The sequence below is a fragment of the Tachypleus tridentatus genome, chromosome 9, assembly GCF_004210375.1.
Source record: "Tachypleus tridentatus isolate NWPU-2018 chromosome 9, ASM421037v1, whole genome shotgun sequence".
In the NCBI taxonomy this organism is placed as follows: domain Eukaryota; kingdom Metazoa; phylum Arthropoda; class Merostomata; order Xiphosura; family Limulidae; genus Tachypleus; species Tachypleus tridentatus.
In genome coordinates this window covers 65,358,904-65,381,627 of record NC_134833.1, presented here as the reverse complement: position 1 = coordinate 65,381,627, position 22,724 = coordinate 65,358,904, and the positions used below count along the sequence as shown (strand labels likewise).

Below are 22,724 nucleotides of genomic sequence, written 5' to 3'. Positions count from 1 at the left end.
AATATATAATCAACTTAGCTTCCTCTCGGTAGACTAAAAACACAGCACAACGTAAACATAGGTCGACGTACATCCAATGCGAAAGACATGACACCTATCTGTCTCTCCCTGCACCACTTTTGGCTGCTCTTAACTTGCCGGTTCCATACCATGCAATTGTTGGCATGCCCACAGCACTGATGCAAATATGTGAAGCTGAACAGGACTAGCGAAGAAAAGGCCTGCGAGCCAGTACAATAGCCTGGGAACAATAGATCTTTGTACGGGTTCTCTGTGCTGGTGTTGCACGGGCAGACTCGCACACAATGGAAACGACAGGCTAGACTCTACGGGGAAGATTTAACCATGCGCTGTAAAAACGGCCCCTTTAGCCTTTCATGTACAATCAGAGATCCGATGGTAGGGAGTTTCTAGTTTTTACAGGGTTTTTTTTTCTATTTCTTTTTTTGCTTCGCATAGAACTCTCAGTATATTGTGTATACTGGACGTTTTCATTGGCTTTACAATACGACTTGAAAATTAAACGGTAAGAAAGATTGATAAGGAACATAAAAACATTATTATTTGAAAATTTATGTGTATATATATATATCTATAGGCCTAGTCCTTTACTTCACTCTCTTCGACTCATTGTCTAATTGCGTTACTTAATGCTATAAACTACACAGTTACAAGATAACACAGCTATAAGTTGAGCTCCGAGTTGATGTTAGTATATCAGACATTTTCAGTTCTATTTTCATGCAAGCTTATACTTCTAGTTTAGTATATACAAGTTTATACTTCTAGAAGAGTCACGAACAAACATTTTACAGACTTGTAAATTAACATATTCTCGTACTAAGACAGTACGACCTAGGATGAATCGAACGTTGTTACATGTTCCCCTTTCTTCCCCTCTTCTACCCCACTGGTGAGTCGAGGCGAGTACGTTTACGCACGTGCATCATTATGTCTTGAAAAGGGCTACAGGTTAGCCCAGAGGGTTGGAACGGGCTTTATAGTACTTGTTCGATTCATAAAACACAAATACGGCAAGCTAACAACGTCAAACTCACACAAACAGGTTTGACAAAAAACAACAACAACAACAAAAAAAACACACGTTAAACTCGCGGAAACAGGTTTCAAACAAAAGAAATTTCTCTGGGAAAAACAAAGACAGATCTAATATGAAGTGTGATCAGGCTTGTCTAAGTACCACATTCACACTCTCGTCTCCCTTATCTCTGCTTCTAAAAGCTATGAACAAATTGGGCATAGAGACACTCGTAATTTTACGTCTCTAATGTTAACTGTTTCGGGCTAGTTCCAACAGTAATGGTTTCACGAGGGAAAATAGCAGTAATTTTACGACCAGGATAAACTGTTAGATTCATGACGATATTGTCCCCCGCTAGTACAACAGTAAGTCTACGGATTTGAAATCAGGGGTTCGATTCCCCTAGGTGGACTCATCAGATAGCCTAATGTGGCTTTGCTATAAGAAAACACACACACAGACATGACAATATTTCAATCCCTCTCCCTTGTACAGCAGTAAATCTTTAGATTTACAACGCTAAAATCAGGGGTTCGATCCCCCTCGGTGGACACAGCAGATAGCCCGATAAATAAGGAAAAAAAATATGCATTAATGTTTACAAAAGAAAAAGAAAATGAAGAAAGAAAGATAAACGATCTAATTTAACTTTTATATAGATTAAATTTAACTGACAAGTATTATTCTGCTAGGATAATTACACACACACCCAAATATTAAAGGACAAATAATATAACAGTCCCACTAACAAACAAATAAAATAATTTTGGGACGATGTTGCTTGTTGGAATTTTGATTAGGAATAAATGTTAGTATCTCATTAGAGAGGGTGTTGTCCACCAATTGTAACTTAATAGTTAGTTCGACTGTAAGAGGAGTGTTAAATTTGTATATGTACAAATAAAAATGATTTTCTGTCAGATGTGTATTCACTTCTAGCGGACGGTCAACGAAGCAAGAAAAATCAACGAAGGACCAATCCGATTGTGCCATATGAACATCAAAGATTTCTCCACCAATAAGGTACTTTCACACTTTGGACGTTGAACAAGTAAAATTACAGTGTACCAATCAGACAGTGCAATACGTAACTTGGAATATATTTTAACTTCTTTTATCCTTATAATTCACTGAACAAGTAATATAACTGAACAAATTATATTTGGATATTTGTTAGCATAATCATTCAGAGCAGCATGCTTACGTAATATGTATGATGATATATGTTTACTCCATTATACTTTGTAATTTAGCCTTATCGTGTCAGGGTATACTTCATTTGAAAGAATTATATTAACATTTGACATTCGTGACGTACATATTCTAATGTCTTTCCTCCATTGTTGCCCCTCTAAGTGAGAAAACAGCAGTGGCATTTGTAATAACAAAAATGGAAGTTTTGTTGTTGTTTTTCTCGGGGGGAGCGGATGGTTCGCTTTTTACAGCCACAGATATACTTCGATCATCAACATTGGTTATTCTATTCCACAATAAATACAAGACTCGCATGCATATGTTAATTTAAACAATCGTCGTTGCCGACAGGACAAAACTTTATGGCCATTTACATTAGTTGTTAAACGCACAGCTACACAATGAGTTTTATCTACCTCTTCCACTGCCGGTATCTAAACCAGATTTTTAACGTTTTAAATTCTTTAAGTTACCGCTTAGACACTAGGGGAGTTCTAAAGCTGTCTTCAAGGTTTCATAAAATTTATTTGTTTGTGGTTAAGTGCAAGGCAACACAATTAACTATTTGTGGTCTGCCCATAGTGGGTATCGAAACCCGGTTTCTAGCAGTATAAGTTCACAGACATACCGCTATACCACTAGGGAGCACTTTATAGATAATGTTTAGAATAATATGAATTAGTGACATTCATAGAAAAGAACCACGATAGAAACGGTTTTCATACCTGTGGAGGTAGCTTTGTTCTTAATTTCAAATAGACAATCACAGAAAAGGAAAAAAAAACAAAAAACACACAACGTTATTGGCCTTAACTGTTGAATTGTACTATTTTGAACATTTAGCGGGTGTTAAGAAATATTTGATTTTTCTTCATATAACAGAAAAAAAAGAAATTTGCGTTTTTGACTCAACACTTCAAACAACTAAAATAACACATGTGGACATTTAAGTGTTTTATCATTTACTCTGTTTCTCTTATAATCCTTTAATATTAAAAAAAATGAATTTATCGTTGATTGATACAAATGTGACAAGCGTATTTGTTTGATGGTAGGCCTAAACCTTCACAAAGTGCTCTATCTTTGCTGTGCCCACTGCAGGTATCAAACCAAATGTTTTACGTTATAAGCCACTGATCATATGAATATCAGTCTAACTGTCTCCCGCTAGTAAAGCGGTAAGTCTACGGATTTACAACGCTAAAATCAGGGATTCGATTCCCCTCGGTGGACTCAGCAGATAGCTTGATGTGGCTCTGCTATAAGAAAACACACACACATAAATCAGTCTAACTCCACGTCACCTTTGAAGTCCTACTGGATTTTGACCCCATACTATGAACACTATCTTAAAATATAAATACTAATTAATTAACCACTCGTTTGGTCTGTCTTTAGCTACCTATTACTAGTTTTCTGTTCCATTAGAAACAACCATATTTCTACAAGTGTCTGTTGAAAATTAACGATTCAGACTTCTGTCAAATCTACTTTTAATTATAAGTTAAATCTTTTAGAATAAAGGTTAAAGTTCGCGAGTGACATATCTTTACAGGTTAGGTGTTCTTCCAAAGATACATCCTTGTCACCAAGACATTTGATGTCATAACTTTGTGGGTTGATTTTATTTATCCGTCCTAAAACCTCCTGACATTTCGCCTTCTGTATTTACAAAAGTTTTTAACCCACGGTTGGTGGTGATGTTCTTTATACACACTTTCTCCAATAGATGTTAATTATTAATTCGAACACGAGCGATAAATGGATGAATCTGTTTCTTCAGGAAGATAGGAGACCAACATCACTAAACTGATGATTATTTAAGCCAAATACCCTGATATGTCATTAGTAAACTTATGGACTTACAGGTCCAAAATCAGGGGTTTGATTCCCTGCGGCTGACAAAGCGCATACTGCCCATTGTGTAGTTTTCGTGTCTGGCGTGACTTGGTGGTTAAGGCGATCGATCACATTATTTTTGTATTCCTGCAACTGAATTAATTTATCACTACGTCAACGGTACTTTTTAGAGAGGGCCATTTTTATTAATTTTGGTTCCATTAAGTTGTCAAATACATCGTCCATAAATATATCTTACGATTTTGTTTCTTTGCAATTAAATACGAAGCTACACAATGGGCTATCTGTGCTCTGCCTACCACGGGTATCGAAATCTGGATTCTAGTTATTCATACCGCTGTGCCACTTGGAGGCATATCTTATGAATACTGCATTATTTATCGTTGTTCTTCGTAACTAAGACACAGCAGCTCAAATTGATCCCGGTACAAATATCACCTTCAAAAATAAGTTCCAGTACTTAGCACTAAATAACAGACTATTCAATAGCTATATGTACACCTGCTTATTAAAAAAGTTTGATTGGTTATTGGCCATTCCATCATTTCTTCACTGATGACGGTGTCAACTGGTTGTGTTGTTCAGTCAATAATAGTTGTTTGAATTGGCTTAAGAAATGTTCTCTTAGGACAGTTTGGATTTCTTGGTTATTTTAAAATTTAGAGGGACCTAAGCATCACCCAGAGTGTACCACTTATTGCTAATCAAGTCCGCTTTACATAGTGCATCTCAGCCCAGATGTACAAATACTTTTTCGGAACAATAGTGACACAATCCAAGTGGTCTTAAATCACTACGAAAAGTATGATAGTGACATCAGCCATCATGATAGCGACATTACCCATCAAGACAGTGACATCAGCCATCGCAATAGTGACAATTAGCCATCAATATAGTGACATCAGCCATTTTCATTGGCCAGTATAATCAGTGTATAAATCAATCAGTTTGTTCATCTTTGTAAGTAGTTGAGCGTCGCATTCACTTCCAAAGACCATCAGTGATACTGTTCCTCAACTGGTTGGCTGTCATGGAACAAAACACGTTGTTCATCAATGATACCTGTGAATCATATACAGAAACTGTCCTTAATTCATTGTCTCTTATGAAACGAAACACGTGGTCCATCAGTGATACCTGTGAATCAGTTAACTATTAGAAGAGTTGTTTAACTCGTCAAAATTAAAAAGAAAGTAAACTATTTGTTTGTTTGGTGTACAAAGCTACATAATAATCTATTTTCTGCCTGTCGTAGACATCAAAACTTAATTCTTATCGTTATAAGCCCTCAGGTTTACCGCTTAGCAGAGAGACTGCCAATGGTTTAAAGAAGTCTGGAACTGTTATTAATACAACACAAATGCATACCTCTGTTAAAAACCGTAAAAAAAACATCAAAAATAAACCGTATAAAAACAGCGGGTATTACAAAGCAATTGCAGAAAGTGCCTACACTGAAAGGTGTGTTTGTATGTTGTTGTTGTTTTTTTATAGCAAAGGCTCAATGGGCTATCTGAAGCGCTGATTTTAGCGTTGTAAATCCGTAGACTTACCGCTGTACTAGCGTGTGTCGCAGTGGAAGAAAAAATATCTTTTTAAATTTTATAATTTTATCCCTAATTAAAGTAATTTTAGAACGTACTTCTTGATGTTGAGAAACCCACTTGTAATAAAATGTTAACCTTTGTTAATCTGAAGACAACCTAGGAAGTTAGAAATGTTGTTTCTGCTTTATTAGTATGTGTTAATACCCACACCAGCCGTTCTGGAATACATTTATAGAACGTATTGTTACCTACGCCATCTGTCGAAATATTTAGTCATTGTCTGTAATTCCATTTGAACAACCGACGAAGTTGCGGTGAAAAAAAATTTTTTAGCTTAACTCCGGAGAAATTGATCATCTCCAAAAGACAATACCAAACTTTTATTAGCCAAACAAATAACAAAAATCATTATTATACAGCTCAGGAAATAAAAATCAGATATTTATTTGATTTAGATACGACACAAAAAACCTTGCAAAATATGAAAGTTTATGTTTGTTGAATTTCGGGAAAGTTATTTTAGGGTTAACTGTTTGTTTGCTAGTTTTAAATTTCACGCAAAGCTACATGAGGACTATCTGCGCTAGCCGTCCCTAATTTAGCAGCGTAAGACTAGAGGAAAAGGTCATCACCACCCACCACCAACTCGTGGGCTACTCTTTTACGAACGAATAGTGGAAGTGACCGTGACTTTACAACGCCCTCACGGCTGAGAGAGCGAGCATGCTTGGGGCGACGGGGATTCAAATCTGCGCCCCTCAGATTACGAGTCGAACGTCTCAACCAACGGGGCCATGCCGGGCCGGAGTAAAAGGTCGGTACCGTCTTAGATATCTTGCAGCTCATTCATCAGGCCTAAGTGAAGAAGGATAAGAAATAGGTATTTTAACATATAATTGTGTTAAAACAAACATGAGTACCTTTCGAAGAGATTTTCCAATGGTTTACAAAAGAATGTAGAATTTTAAATGGAGGCAGACTGACAATGTGATAGACCGTTTGATTTGGGGGCTGGCAAACTGGATTCGAATCCGTGCGATCATAAAAACATTCTCCGCACTTTAAACTATGGGCGAGTTATAAGAGTGGCAGTCATTTCCCTATCGTGAGCAGCAAACAGTAGTCTATGAATTTGCAGGTTTCTACATATCCATATGTACTCAGCCACTCTGTAACCTTATGTTTTGTCAATTTAATCAATAGATGCGGAGTTAATGTCATTGTGAATTTATACAAACACGACAAAGGAAAACGCTTATTTATTTATTTTTCCACATTCTCGAAGAGTTATTGGTGTCATAATCTATCACAACTGCTTATTTATTAACTATTACGGAGACATCGCCACAACCGTGTGTAAAGTACGCGAAAGCTCTGTGCCGCCCTCTATTGTTTGTCCTCTACTATTCTCGCACCAAAGATAAAGAACGTGCCATCGACTTCTTGCGTAATAAGACAATGGCGCGTCTGGTCCATTGTTCTACTGTTTATACAGGGAGAAGAGGGGGGGGGGGATAAGGCACCCAACTGAGCTCCCTATGGTAGCAGTTCAAGCAAGGTAGATCGTTCACGAATTCGTTTATTTACTCACATCCTGTTTTTAATGCGCAGTGAATATAAAATAACAAGAAAAGCCAGTTTGCCTTTCTAAAGTAAACGGACGGTGGCCTAATTCAGTTTTATCGGCCTCGAAGAAGTATAAAAAAAGAACGACATAAATGATTAGCATGTATATAAATACAATATCTACATGTGTGTGTCAGTAAGCAACGTCGTACAAATACAATATCTACATGTGTGTGTCAGTGAGCAACGTCGTATAAATACAATATCTACATGTGTGTGTCAGTAAGCAACGTCGTATAAATACAATATCTTCGTGTGTGTCAGCAAACAACGTCGTGTAAATACAATATCTACAGGTGTGTGTCAGTAAGCAACGTCGTGTAAATACAATATCTACAGGTGTGTGTCAGTAAGCAACGTTGTATAAATACAATATCTACATCTGTGTGTCAGTAAGCAACGTTGTATAAATACAATATCTACATGTGTGTGTGTCAGTAAGCAACGTCGTGTAAATACAATATCTACATGTGTGTGTCAGTAAGCAACGTCGTGTAAATACAATATCTACGTGTGTGTCAGTAAACAACGTCGTGTAAATACAATATCTACATGTGTGTCAGTAAGAAACGTCGTGTAAATACAATATCTACATGTGTGTGTCAGTAAGCAACGTTGTATAAATACGTCTACATGTGTGTGTCAGTAAGCAACGTTGTATAAATACATCTACATGTGTGTGTCAGTAAGCAACGTCTATATAATTTTAATTCAAATAATACTACTCCATGGTACTGTTTGTCAGAAGCCATGACTTAATAAGTTTCAGAACTTGCATTCTTCTCCTGCGTAGAATGCTAACATGACCCTAATGTTCCTTCGTTTTCTTTCTCTTCTCTTTCTGTCTTTGTGTGTTTTGTTTTTTCGTGCGCGTGAGCTCGTAACGCTAATGAAGTCGTAAACTACATTTAAAAGTTATATATTATCTTATTTTCCTTTTAATGTTATTCACATTCATAAAATAAAAATTAATGAGTTCCAATAGAAAAAATTACAAAACTAGCAAGTCTCTACGTTTTTTATACTATCCAGGTAATGGTAAAACAGCTGTTCTACAAATGCGAAACATTGGCTGAAATAAAAAAGTTATTTTGTTATTATTATATAACAGTAAAATGCGAAAATCTCTCGTTATCTTTCCACCCTAGTAAGTGAATTGCCCTTCGTTTGTACAGCGGTAAGTCTACGCACTTACAACGCTAAAATCAGGGGTTTGATTCCCCTTGGTGGGCTCAGTAGATAGCACGATGTGGCTTTTTTTTTCTAAGAAAACACACACACACACAATAAATTAATTTACTTATTCATAAAACAAACCAGCATAAAACTAGTTATAGTTGTAGAAAAAAAAACATATTTTGCTTCTCAATTTTTTCACACTTTTTTGTTTCCTGTAGTTTCTTAGGAGATCGTACATTGTTAAAGTGTCAAAACTAATGTAAAATGATTATGGACATTGTGTGGTGTAGGTTGATGCGTACTTCAGTCATTCAAATATGTGCATTTTTGTTAACAAACCAAAAAGTAACAAACATGTTACAGCGGTGATCAAGAAATACTTGGCAAATACGAAAATGTTCTATGGGTAAGAACGTCATTATTGTAATTGACAAAAGTGGTCACAGATATTTTAATATTTGATTGTGACCCTGCTGACCTTAATAACTGCTTGACATCGCCACAGAGTTGCTTGTACAAAGGGTAGATTGTGGATAGGGGTAAGTTCCTGATGTCATACGTGGATTAGGGCTTTCCCCAGTTACTTCCAGAAGTTTTTGATAGGGTTGAAGTCTGGGCTGTTGTCTGACCAGCGTGATGTCTTGATTCCCTCTCTTCGAAGATAGTCAGTTGAAGCAATGAGGTTAAACCTAAGATGTCGTTTCAATACACGTAGAATGAAATATCACCTTTACTGAATAGAGCACGTAACTAAATATTACCGATATTTTTAGCCCTTTAGAATGAAGCAGAATTATCCCAGGATGAGCACTGGTCAAATATACTGAAGTGGTCCCAGATTGTTGATTTTAACCGGTTTCAAGGATCTTGTACCTGTGGCTTTCACAAAATGCAGGTGTCTCATACCATGGCCAGAGATGAATCCCCTAACACCTGACCATGCAGGTGATTCCCATTTACATCCAAACAAAATGGGCGAATATCTTCTCCACATCAATGTCGTAATTCCCATCATACTCATGCAGGATGAACTTTGACTTACCTGAAAAGACCACTTACTCCGCATTGCTTCAGTCCAGTCAGCATGTTCTTTGGTCCAGTTTAGAGTGGGGAGGGGTTTCTTTCTTGACTATTTTGCGGAGAAACCAGCTGAACATAAACGAAACCGGACATTGTATGAGGTGACACTGAACTCTGAAGCCACGAGATCCGTGGACGACAATCGATTCTTCAGATTCACGAGTTTCAAAACACGATCATTGGATGCTCCTACTCCTTCCCTTCCACCTCTCTACAGTCACACTCTTTATATCTATCCGCCCAGAGAGTCACAGCATACTGGTTAAACTTAATTCATCATATATGCCTTGCCAAAAGTCTTTCTTTACTCAAATAAACAATGTCTGTTATTCTTAGTGGAGGAATCTGTCGACCTTTAGCGATGATAACATCACATGCACGTTGTAGCAGACAGGCTTAACTATCTCACAAGGACTTCTATTCATAGCCAAAAAGCAGCCAATAAAACTGCTGATGTAATAATCAGGCAGTACTGATTCAGGAAACATAATTAAACATATGTGCATAAGGGCTTCAAAATAGACCATGGATTCGGATAAACGTGTGAGAAAATTGGTTGATGTAATAATTTTTTTTACCACTGTAAATAACTGAATCGCGCAAATAAAGAATTAGAGTAATCGCTCTTGCAAAAACGCTTAAATATATTCAGATTGTTTGGTAAATAGCAATGATATTGTAACACTTTGATCTAAATACTAGCTTGTTGCTTACAGAAACGACCTATATTTGCTCTGGTTTAAGTTGATGTTCAAAGTTCGATACCTCACCTTGGACAGAATACAGATAACTCATTGTGTACCTTTGGCTTAAACAACAACAAAACTTGGCCTAGCATGGCCAGATGGTTAAGGCGCTCGGCTCACAATCTGGAAGGCACGATTCGAAACGTATTCGAATCCCTGTCACACCAAACATGCTCGGTCTTTCAGCCGTGGGTGCGTTATAACGTGATAGTCAATCCCACTATTCATTGGTAAAAGAGTAGTCCAAGCGTTGGCGGCGGGTGGTGATGACTAGCTGTTTTCCCTCTAGTCTTACACTGCTAAATTAGGGACGGCTAGCGCAGATAGCCCTCGTGTAGCTTTGCGTGAAATTTAAAACGAGCAAACCAACAGTTAGCCCTAAAAAAATTTTCCCGAAATTCAACAAACATAAACTTTTCATATTTTGGAGGGTTTTTTTTCGTGTCTAAATTAAATAACTATCTGATTTTTATTTCCTGAGCTGTATAATAATGATTTTTGCCATTTGTTTGGCTAATAAAAGTTTATTATTGTCTTTTGAAGATGATCAATTTCTCCAGAGTAAAGCTAAAAAGTTTGCTTAGCATCTCCGTCGGTACTTCAAGTGCAATTGCAGAACAATTACTAAATATTTCGACAGATGGAGTAGATAACAATAGTTCTAAAAACGTATCCCAGAACGGCTATGGGTATTAACACTTTTACTAATATTTGTTTTTTGCTTGTTTTTTTTCGCGCAAAGCTACACGAGGGCTATCTGCGCTAGCCGTCCCTAATTTAGCAGCGTAAGAATAGAGGGAAGGTAGCTAGTCATCACCACCCATCTCCAACTCTTGTGCTACTCTTTTACTAATGAATAGTGTGGGATTGACCGTTACATTATAACGCCCCCACGGTTGAAAGAGCAAGCATGTTTGGTGCGACTTGAAGTAAAACTGTTGTTTTACTTTTCAAAATAGTAAAACGCGACCCTTAGATTACGAATCGAACACCTTAACCCACCTGGCCAAGCAGGGCCTTTTTCACAAATAAAGCAGTTAAAACGTTTCGACCTTCCTAGGTTATCTTCAGATTAACAAAGGTTATTTTTTTATTTCAAGTGGGCTTCTCGTTATCAAGAAATACGTTGTAAAATTACTTTAATTAGGGATAACTAGCGCCAGTAGTCATCGTGTAACCTTGCGAGAAATAAATAAAAAACAAGCAAACAACAAAACTTACATGTGTTAACCTAAAAGGATTATTTAGCCTGTGTTCAGAACTATGCTTCCTAAAATATAACTCAGTAAACATTTCCGAAAATGCAACATGTGTTGTTTTAATATACTATAAAAATCTTAATTTGAAAATTCGTACTTACAAAACTTGTAAGGCACTAGGTTTTAATATTATCAACAAATACCGATGTTCATTAGTAACTAGTGTATAGCCCATCAAAAAAATGGAGGCCTAACCTCACATTTCACAGCTAATTGAGATAAATAATTTTTTCAAAACCAAGCTTGAACACCAAAGAGGCACAAAATTACGCTCGAGTCAGTAAATTCCTTTGCTAGCCAATCAAAATTAAGATCATTCATGACGTGATTCGAAGTATATTCATAGAATAAATTATTGGCAAAAATCCGTTAGCTTAGCAACTTCTAATGTATCGAAAAGCCAATGCGTTTTGGTAACACTACCTTCTTTCTAACAATGCCTTTACGTCATGTCGCTTAGCAACAAAAGTATGATTTGATATTGTTGTTAGTTTATGTGCTGAAAGTGTAAAATGAAATGTGTAGACAAAGAACTGAAAATATATTTGTAGATTTCTTAATTTAGTCTTCATTAATTAAAGAGGTTTGTTTTTTTATTAAAAACGTTTGTGATATAACAGAAAATATATTAATTCAGATATGATTTAACTTTAAAACTGAATCTATATTTACTTTCATGAGAAATGTTATGCACTTGGCTCCAGACCAGTTTATCCCACACTCCATGTTTACTGTATCCTTATTATACCAACACTTAGTACATTTATAAGATTTCACTCCCTTCCCTTCACGGCTCCTTTTCCCTCCGTAACGGGCAGGCAATAATCAACATCTTATACCTGGAAAAATGCATTTTGGCATTTATGACTCCTCCACTTTCGAGCCCTTCCCTCAAGTGACACAACAGCATATCTGTGGACATACAACACTAGAAACCAGGTTTAAATACAAGTGGTGGGCAGAGCACAAATAGCCCTCTGTATAGCTTTGTGCTTAACTTCAAACAAACTCTGTATTAAAAATACGAGATAAAAACACAACGTGTTTACGCTTGGTCCAATATATTCTCATTCAAGCAATATTATTTGTTTGTTTTTTACGTGAGAGAATAAAGCACTTCCGAGTATTATAAATTACAAGAATGTTTTTAGGCCATGTTTGCAAACTATGTAAGTAAAACAACACAAAGAAACAACGTTATTATTAAACATAAATGTTTTTAAAAAGAACTCACAGACTTGGGGAAAGTAAATGTTTAGTGTGGGTTGTTTTCAATGTCGTGCAAAGCTACATGAGGACTATCTGCGTTAGCAGTGATAGATTAGAGCGAGAACAGCTAGTTATATCCACCCATCGGGCTACTCTTTTATCAAGGAAGGGTGGCATTGATAGAAACATTATAACAACCATACGGCTGAGGATGCGAGCATATATGGTGATGGGATTCGAACCCTCAAACAGCGTACTGCGAGTCGAGTGCCCTAATCAATAGGCCATTCCAGACCATTGAAGATGAAATGAGAAACAATTATTTTTTTTTAAATCTAAATATTTATTCTAAATATTCCTTGATATGCAAGATGTTAAAGTGTTTTTACACAGTAAGCGAAACATTAGTTTTTCCTTTCAAACTAAAACCGTCAGATAGTAAGGAAGATAACAGGGCAGTGAGCTTAGCTATGGGTATTTATTAAGAATAGTAATTTCTCCTTGCGAACAATAGCTCATATTTTTTTACTGCAGGGTGGCCCGTAAGTCCCTACCCATTCATATCTTATTATTCTATATTCAATAATACTAATGATGAGTTGAAGGCAGCTGTTACCGCAGCATTTGGAACAATAATCCTTGTTATGTTGAGGAAAATGTCTCACAGAACATGGCGTCGCATAATATTATGAAGCGAGAATGAGGGACAACACACAGATACACCGGATACATAAGATATATGGATGGGTAGTGACTTACGGGCCACCCTGTACAATCGCAGTAATTTTTCAATATTTCTCAACCCATTAAAAGTATAGTAAAAACCATGTTTCGGTTCTCCTGGTAGGCACAGCACAAAAAACCTATTATGTAGGTCTGGGCTTAATTACAAACAAACAAACAACAATTCTAAATAATTAAGAAAAATAGATATATCTCGATTAAAGACAAAGAGAATGAAACTATTAAAGGAAAAAATTATATAACCCAGTATATTAGCAATTGAGGTGTTAGAAGTAAAACGAAATTTCATAATAAAAATATTAATATTGCAGTCATATATTTCAATTATTTAGTTGGAAATGGTTTAACTCTTTTAGATATCTGTAGAATTCCGAAACATTTATCTGTGTCCTTCTTCTGTTATAATAATCAAAGTTGTTTATTTTAAAAATAGTTATTATGCTTATTATTAAACCAATAAATATATTGTATATTGTTATGATAACGACATATTAGAAGAAGTCTATTATTCATAACTTGCTGGAGTAACCATCCCCATGATTAAAAAAAGTTATCTCAGGACATGAAAAGTTACTTCCCTCATGTGTAATTGTAAAAAAAAACAACACAAAAAACCGCCCATAAAAACTGCAATATGCAAAATATGAAACCGCAAGTTTGCACGTGTCTTCGCATGGATCCCACAAACGTTCATGTCAAGTTTGATGAAGATACATCTACAGGGGCGAAGTGGTGGTAAAAAACACCCTTAAAATCTGTCAGGTGAAAAAATTATATATATCTCCCCATGGATCTAATAGAATGTATTATTATAGTTATATAGATATAACGTACAACAGACAGTACTATTATATATACATAGATACAACTATTGTAGTTATATAGATACAACACTATTATAGTTATATGGATACAACAGTATTATAGTTATATAGATACAACAGACAGTATTATTATATTTATATAGATACAATAGTGTGTGTTTCATATAGCAAATCTACATTGGGTTATCTGCTGAGTCCATCAAGGGGAATCAAACCCCTAATTTTAACATTGTAAATCCGTAGACTTACCACTGTACCAGATACAATAGACAGTTCTATGATACTTATATATATAAAACAGCCAGTACTATGATATTTATATAGATACAACAAACAGTATTATTATATTTATATTGATAAAACAAACAGTACTATTATATTTATATAGATACATCAAACAGTACTATTATATTTATATAGATAGAACAAACAGTACTATTATATTTATATAGATAAAACAGCCGGTGCTATTACATTTATATAGATACATCAAACAGTACTATTATATTTATATAGATAGAACAAACAGTACTATTATATTTATATAGATAAAACAGACAGTAAGTACTATTATATGCATCAGAAGCTAGAACAATGAGTTGATTTAGAACATCATTACCGAAAGAAAGTAGTATTTCTTGCCTTCATATCTATCAACTGATGCATCAGAAACTGCATTTGTGTCTTCCACTTGATTATACAGTTAGTACAGTTCCTGATTTGTGTGATCAGAAACTTAAAGTGTGTTCCATGTTTTCCAAACTATTAGATGATGCACAATGTATGCATTAAACTTTGTGATGTCCAACCTGAGTATAAAGCTAGAAAACGTTTTCGACAAATCAGTAACTGAAAGAGCTTTGCAACTTTTTCGTTCAAACATATTGAGTGATATTATACCAAGTTTTTACTATGTTACATGACTATCACTCAACCGTCGAATTTTCTGATGCAAAGCACTGTTTGACGTTTTTAGAGAATCAATTCCATAATATATTTGAATAATAAAAAGTTTTGGTGTATGCTGCCTTATACTCTGTATATGTTTAATCTGTCCACTTCTTCACTGTGTTGTACATAGAATTTATGAGAGAATTTAATAAAAAAAGAAAATATACCAAATAATTGTTAAACACTGATAATAGAGTGTTAACTTAATAAGTGACAATGAAAGTATTATTGGAATACGAAGTGCATCTGCTATTTTTACTAACACCAGAAAAGAATCTTTAAATTTTGACGATGAAATGTTTTACAGGTAGTGAATTTTCACGAAAGAGATATGATAAACAGAAAAGATCCACACTACAACTGAAAGAAAGAAAACCACAGCTTGAGATGGGATTTCAGAGAACACGCTTTTTGTGATGGTTCTAACAACGTACTTTCTCCTTCTGTTTTTTATAAAGGTTAGTGAAGAACATATTTCAAGTAGATTTAGTTAAAATATTCATAACAAGTGAAATTATTAGTTGAGAATAAAATTCACAAACAGTAGCTTAGATATCATTGCAAGTACGTGTACCAACTGTTTTACATGAGTGTGATAGAAATATTTCAGTGATATACCTTGAAATCCTTTATGATAAGCAAACGGTTTCACTTGATATTTTTAATGCTGTTTCATTGTAAGATGCCGTATAAAATTCCACGTGCTCAAAACGTTATATTTTACATCGAAACCTATTACATGGTGAGTAACTAGGAGGAAAACTATAAAGGGAAACAATGGAAGTGACAGCAAAGGTAAACAGTCAAAGGTATGGTTAGTGTCAACTGACTTGAGTACTTTATGAATCATAACCATAGGGAGATTCCAGTCAAAACAGCACAATATAGATGTCGGAAGTATCCCACCACTTTAAAAACAGTTAAAACAGAATACAGAAAAATGTATTATTTTAAAACAACGTTTCGTCACTGCTAACGTGGTATCACCAACTAACTAATGGGGAGCTTTCCCGTCAAATTGAAAGATGCTGAACGTTACGCCTATGGTCCATCGAAGTCGAAATGTCAGCAGCAAGATTTCACGTCAAAGGAGCGCCACCTGTAGGTTGGAAGTTTGTAAATCCTGTAAACTTCTTCTAACTTAAATATATGCAACCCCTGTTGGCTATTTTAAGCACGGTTTCACATAGAACACTAATCTCTGTTGTGTAGCACAATTTTTTTTTTTTAATTTCGTGATAGAATTCTCTTTATACGTTTGTCTATCTTGGTAATACCTATCTATTGAAATGTCTGTGCATGGTTCACTTGATTTTTTGTTTGATTAAAGGGTAGCTTGTCTTCGATACAATTAGAAAAGAGTCTCTGTTGTTTGTTTTCTTGTTTCATTTACTGTGGTTTCAGTTTACAAGATATACAATTGATGCATCGGTGATTATCAATGCAAGTATTTTCATTTTCATGGTTCGAATTCATTAACGAATTCTGAAGACGTAATACGTTTTTCCATGTTAAACGGCTTTTACTTTTTGTACTTTTAAACCATTCCTTCAAAATAGAGTAGGATATGCATAGTAAACATGTTTTTAAATGTAATTTCTCAATAATAAAAGGTGTTTTCGATAGGTTTATGCCTAATTGTATACTGCAATTTTATGTTTCTTTCTTAAACCACCTTACCATATTGTTAATAGTTATTTTATTAGTCTCACACTTAAACAACTATATTATATTGTTTCTTTATTAAACCAACTTATTATACTGATAAAATGTATTTTATGTGCTTATTTGTTAAACCATTTTATCATGTTGTTAAAAGTTATTTAATGTGTTACTTTATTAAACCATTTTATTATATTGTTAAAAAGTTACTTTATGTGTTTCTTTGTTAAACCTTCTGATTATATTGTTAAAATTTATTTCATCTGCTACTTTGTTAAACCATCTTATTATATTGTTAAAAGATACTTTATGTGTATCATTCTTAAACCATCTTATTATATTATTAAAAGTTATTTTATGTTCTTTTTGTTAAACCATGTTTTTATATTGTTAAAAGTTATTTTACGGGCTTCTTTGATTTAACCATCTTTAATCATCTTATTATATTGTCAAAAAGCTATTTAATACGTTTCTTTGTAAAACCACCTTATTATATTCTGAAAAATATTGTTAAAAAGTTATTTAATTCATCTTTTTATAAAACAAGATTATTATGTTGTTAAAATATTTAATTTGTTTCTCTGCAGAATCACATTATAATATTGTTAAAAAAGTTATTTTATGCGTATCTTTGTTAAACAATGTGAATATATTGCCAAATCACTTATTTTATGTTTTATCCTAAACCATCTAATTATACTGTCAAAAAGTTATTTTATGCGTATCTTTGTTAAACAATGTGAATATATTGTCAAATCACTTATTTTATGTTTTTTCCTAAACCACCTGATTATACTGTCAAAAAAAGTTATTTAATATGATTTTGGTCAAACCACCTTAGTATATTATTAAAAAATTATTTTGTGTGTTATTTGTTAAACCACCTTATTATATGTTAAAAAGTTATTACATGCGTTTCTTAGTTAAACCATCATATTATATTCTTAAACTTTGTTTTATAAGTTTCTTTGTTAAATAGTTTTATTATATTGTTAAAAATTATTTTATGTTTCTTTGTTAAACTCTCTTATTAGACTCAAAAAGTGTTTATGTGTTTTTTGGTTAAAAACGATCTATATTGTTAAACCTTATTTTATATGTTTCTTTGTTAAAAATTCTCATTATATTCCTAAAAAGTTATTTATGTATTTCGTTGTTAAACCATCATATAATATTGCTAAAAATTATTTTATGTGTTTCTTCGTTAAATTATCTCATTATATTATTAGACGTTATTATATGTGCTTCTTGGTTAAACCAAATCATCATACTGTTAAAAGTAATTTTATGTTTCTTGGTTAAACTACCTTATTATATTTGGCAAATTTATTTTATGCGTTTTTTAGTCAACCCATTTTATTATATTGTTAAAAGTTATTTTATATGTTTGTTTCTTACACCCTCTTCTTATACTGTTAATGATATTGCATGTGTTTCTTGTTAAAGATAATTCTATGTGTCTCTTTGTTAAAATATCTTATTAGATTCAAAAAAGTATTTATGTGTTTCTTGATTGAAAACGTTCTGTATCGTTAAAAAGTTATTTTATGTGTTTGTTTGTTAAAACATCTTATAAGAATATATTGTTAAAAGTTACTTTATATGTTTCTTTGCTAAAAATTCTTATTATATTCTTAAAAAGTTATTTTATGTGTTTCTTTGTGAAATCATCATTTTATACCGTTAAAAGTTATTTTGTATGTTTCATTGCCAAATCTTCTGATTATATTGTTAAAACGTTGTTTTATGTGGTTTTTTGTTAAATTATCTCGTGATATTGTTAAAAGTTATTTTGTGCATTTCTTTGTTAAATCATCATATTATATTGTTAAAATTATTTATGTGTTTCTTTATTAAATTATCTCATTATATTGTTAGAGATTATTATACGTGTTTCTTCGTTAAACAATCTCATTATACTGTTAAAAGTTATTTTATGTTTTTTTGTTAAACTACCTTATTATATTTGTCAAATTTATTTTATTTGTTTCCTAGTTAACCCATTTTATTTCATTGTTAAAAGTTATTTTATGTGTTTCTTTGTTAAAACAAGTTTCTATACTATTAAAATGTTTTATTTATTTTTCTTGAACCAACTTTTTATATGGTTAAAAGTTAGTTTATGTGTTTTTTGTTAAACTATTTTATTATATTGCTAAACTTTATTATATGTGTTTCTTTGTTAAACCATATTATAATATTGTTAAGAGTAATTTTATATGTATCTTTGTTAAATTATCTTGTTATATTGTTAAAAATTATTTTATGCGTTTCTTTGTTAAATAATCGTTTTATATTGTTGAAAGTTATTATATATGTTTCTTTTTTTAAAATCTTATTATATTATTGAAAGTTATTATATATGTTTTTTGTTAAAATCATTTCATTATATTAATAGAATGTATTTCGTGTTTCTTTCTTAAACAATCTGATTTTAGATTTAAAATTTACTTTGTGTGTTTCTTTGTTAACTATTTTATAATATTGTCAAAAGTTATTTTATGTGTTTCTTTGTTAAAACAAATTTCTATACTGTTAAAATGTTGTTGTTGTTTTTTACTTACCTTTTTATATGGTTAAAAGTTATAATATGTGTTTTTTTTGTTAAACTATTTTATTATATTGTTAAACTCTGTTTTCACTGTTTGTTTATAAAACCATCCTATTATGTTGGTAAAAGCAATTCCATGTGTATATTTTTCATTTATTTCGTTTTATTGTTAAAAAGTTATTTTATGTGTTTTCATTATTTTTTGACCCATCTTTTTATATGCTTAAAAGTTATTACATGTGTTTTTTGTAAAACCATTTTATTATATTTTTAAACTTTATTATATGTGTTATTTTTTAACCATCTTATAATATTGTTAAAAGTAGTTTTATGTGTCTTTTTGTTAAATTATCTTGTTATATTGTTAAAATTATTTTATGCGTCTCTTTGACAAATAATTTTACTATATTGTTGAAAATTATTATATTTGATTCTTTGTTAAAATTATCTCATTATATTGTTAGAATATATATCACGTTTCTTTGTTAAACATTTACTTTATGTTTCTTTGTTAACTATTTTAAAATATTGTTAAAAGTTATTTCAGTGTTTTTTTAAAATTATCATTAAATTGTTCATGGTCATTTTATGTGTTATTTGTTAAAAGTCTCTTTCTTAAAACAAGTTTCTATATTGTCAAAATGTTGTTTTATTTGTTTTTCTTGAAACTACCTTACTATATGGTTAAAAGTTATTATTTATGTTCTTTATTTAACCATTTTATTATATTGTTAAACCTTATTATAAGTGTTTCTTTCTTAAACCATCTTATTATATTGTTAAAAATATATTTTATATGTTTCTTTATTATATAATGTTATTATATTGTGAAAAGAATTATATTACATGCTTCTTTTTTAAACCATGCTATACTACTGTTAAAAAGTTAATTTTAGTGTTTCTTTGTCAAATCATGTTATTATATTCTAAAAAGTGTTTCTTTGTTAAAACAATTTTCTATTCTGTTAAAATGTTGTTTTATTTGTGTTTTTTTCAACCACCTCTTTATATGGTTAAACTTTATTATATGTGTTTCTTTGTTAAAGTATCTTATTATATTGGTATAAGTAATTCTATGTATATCTTTTCAAATTTATCTTGTTTTATTGTTAAAAAGTAATTTGATGTTTTTTCTAGGACCATCTAGTTATATGGTTAAATCTTGCATATTTTTCGAAGTTGCACCATCTTATTATATTGTTAAACTTCATTATATGTGTCTTTTGTTAAACCAAGTTATGATATTGTTAAAAGTAATTTTATGTATATCTTTGTTAAATGATCTTGTTATATTTTTAAAATTGTTTTATACGTTTCTTTGTTAAGTAATCTTGTTATATTGTAAAAAGTTATTTTAGTTTTTTTTTAAAGTATCTCATTAAATTGTTTAAAGTTATTTTATTCTTTCTTTGTTAAAAATTGTAATCATATTGTTAAAAGTTATTTTATGTTTTCTTTTTTAACTATCTTATTATATTCTAAAAAGTTTTTATGTGTTTCTTTATTAAAACAAGTTTCTATATTGTTTAAATGTTACATTTTTCTTAAACCACAACTAGATATAGATAAAGTTATTATATATGTTTTTTTTTTAACCCATATTATTCTATTTTAAACTTTTTATACGTCTTTCTTTGTTAAAACATCTCATTATATTGTTAAAAAAGTATTTTATATGTTTCTTTTCTTAACCTCCTTATTATATGGTAAAAACTTATTACACATGTTTTTTTGATCAACCATCATATTCCACTGTTAAAGTTGCTTTGTGATTTTCTTTATTATTTAATCTTATGTTATTGTTTAAAGACATGTTTTGTTTCTTTATGAAACTCAATTATTATATTCTTACAAGTATTTTTGTGTTTATTATTCAGATGTTATTGTACGCTTAAAAGTTATTACATGTGTTTCTTTATTAAACCATTTTATAATATTGTTAAAAAAAATTTATTTGTATCTTTTTTAAATTATCTTGTTATATTTTTAAAAATTATTTTATGTGTTTCTTTGTTAAATAATCTTATTATATGGTTAAAAGTTATTTTAGTGTTTCTTTTTTAAATTATTTCATTAAATTGTTTAAATTTATTTCAGTGCTTCTTTGTTAAATTATCTTATTGTATTCTCCGAAAGTTATTTTATGTGTGTCTTTGTTAAACAATATAATCATATTATTAAAAGTTATTTTATGTTTCTTTATCAAACTATTTTATCATATTCTAAAAAGTGTTTACGTGTTTCTTTATTAAAAGAAGTTTCTATATTGTTTAAATGTTATTTTTCTGTTTTTCTTGAACCACCCCTAGATATAGATAAAATTATTATATGTGTCTCTTTTTTAAACAATTTTATTATATTGTGAAAAAGGTATTTTATGTGTTTCTTTTCTAAACCTCCTTATTATATGGTAAAAACTTATTACACATGTTTCTTTAACGAACCACCATATTCCACTGTTAAAGCTTATTTATCTGTTTCTTTATTATTTAATCTTATGTTATTGTTTAAAGATATTGTATGTTTCTTTATCAAACTCAATTATTATATTCTTACACGTGTTTACTTGTTTGTTGTTTTATGTGTTACTGAATGTTTAAAAGTTATTATATGTGTTTCTTTTTTAAAATATCTTATTATATTGTTGAAAGTTATTATATATCTTTCCTTGTTAAATTTATTTCATTGTATTGTAAGAATGTATTTCATGTTTCCTTGTTAAACATTATAACTTTAGTTTTAAAATTAACTTTATGTGTTTCTTTGTGTACTATTTTATCATATTGTTAAACGTTATTGGATGTTTTTTCTAAAACCGTACAGTTACATGGTTAAAAGTTATTATATGTTTCTCAATGTTACATCATCATGGCCCGGCATGGCCTAGCGCGTAAGGCGTGCGACTCGTAATTCGCGGGTTCGCGCCCGCGTTGCGCTAAACATGCTTGCCCTCCCAGCCGTGGGGGTGTATAATGTGATGGTCAATCCCACTATTTGTTGGTAAAAGAGTAGCCCAATAGTTGGCGGTGGATGGTGATGACTAGCTGCCTTCCCTCTACTCTTACACTGCTAAATTAGGGACGGCTAGCACAGATAGCCCTCGAGTAGCTTTGTGCGAAATTCCCAAACAAACCAATACATCATCATATTGTATTGTTAAACTTCATTATATGTGTTACTTTGTTAAACCATTTTATAATATTGTTAAAAGAAATTTTATGTATATCTTTGTTGAATTATCTTGTTATAT

The 22,724-nt window shown here is 31.8% G+C and overlaps 1 long non-coding RNA gene across 1 annotated transcript; it reads right to left on the bottom strand.

Annotated features, from left to right (window-relative positions):
• Window positions 1–6,467: 6,467 nt before the first annotated feature.
• Window positions 6,468–9,768, bottom strand: LOC143227123 (uncharacterized). The gene is made up of 2 exons (XR_013014893.1): window positions 9,491–9,768; window positions 6,468–6,498 (listed from the first exon to the last, which is right to left on the bottom strand). It is a non-coding gene; the product is annotated as an uncharacterized LOC143227123 (long non-coding RNA).
• Between the last annotated feature and the right edge of the window lie 12,956 nt (window positions 9,769–22,724).